Source organism: Diaphorina citri, unplaced genomic scaffold (assembly GCF_000475195.1).
Source record: "Diaphorina citri unplaced genomic scaffold, Diaci psyllid genome assembly version 1.1 scaffold5245, whole genome shotgun sequence".
In the NCBI taxonomy this organism is placed as follows: Eukaryota; Metazoa; Arthropoda; class Insecta; order Hemiptera; family Psyllidae; genus Diaphorina; species Diaphorina citri.
This window is the reverse complement of record NW_007382621.1, coordinates 1,451-1,766: the sequence shown is the minus strand read 5'-3', so window position 1 is coordinate 1,766 and position 316 is coordinate 1,451. Positions and strand designations below refer to the sequence as shown.

The following is a 316-nucleotide window of genomic DNA, read 5'->3' as shown; positions in this document are numbered from 1 at the left end:
TTTATACAGGGTGTACCGGATCATACTTTCACTGATTTTGTAGGTCATATTTGAGCCACTTCTACTAGTCCGATTGATTTGAATTTTGGGTAAGTTATGTAGCTTGGATGACAATAGAATATTTCGTGGAATTTGACACCCCCGCTCTCACCGTATTCCATACAGGGTGTAACCTATGTTTTGTGGTCATATGTAATATCTCAATAGAGACCTGGAAAAAATATGTATTTCGTGAATTTGGACCCCATTACGTCTCGTGAGGACAATTGAGTAGCTACTTTAATCGAGTAGCGACCAGTGGCGGCATTACAAGTCG

At 40.2% G+C, this 316-nt stretch overlaps 1 protein-coding gene across 1 annotated transcript in view; it reads left to right on the top strand.

The window, feature by feature from the left end:
• The window catches only part of LOC103521442 (importin-4-like), a gene marked incomplete at its 3' end in the record, with an annotated part of 5,750 nt that overhangs the window by 3,995 nt on the left and 1,439 nt on the right, over positions 1-316 (top strand). The gene's annotated exons all lie outside the window — the stretch shown is intronic.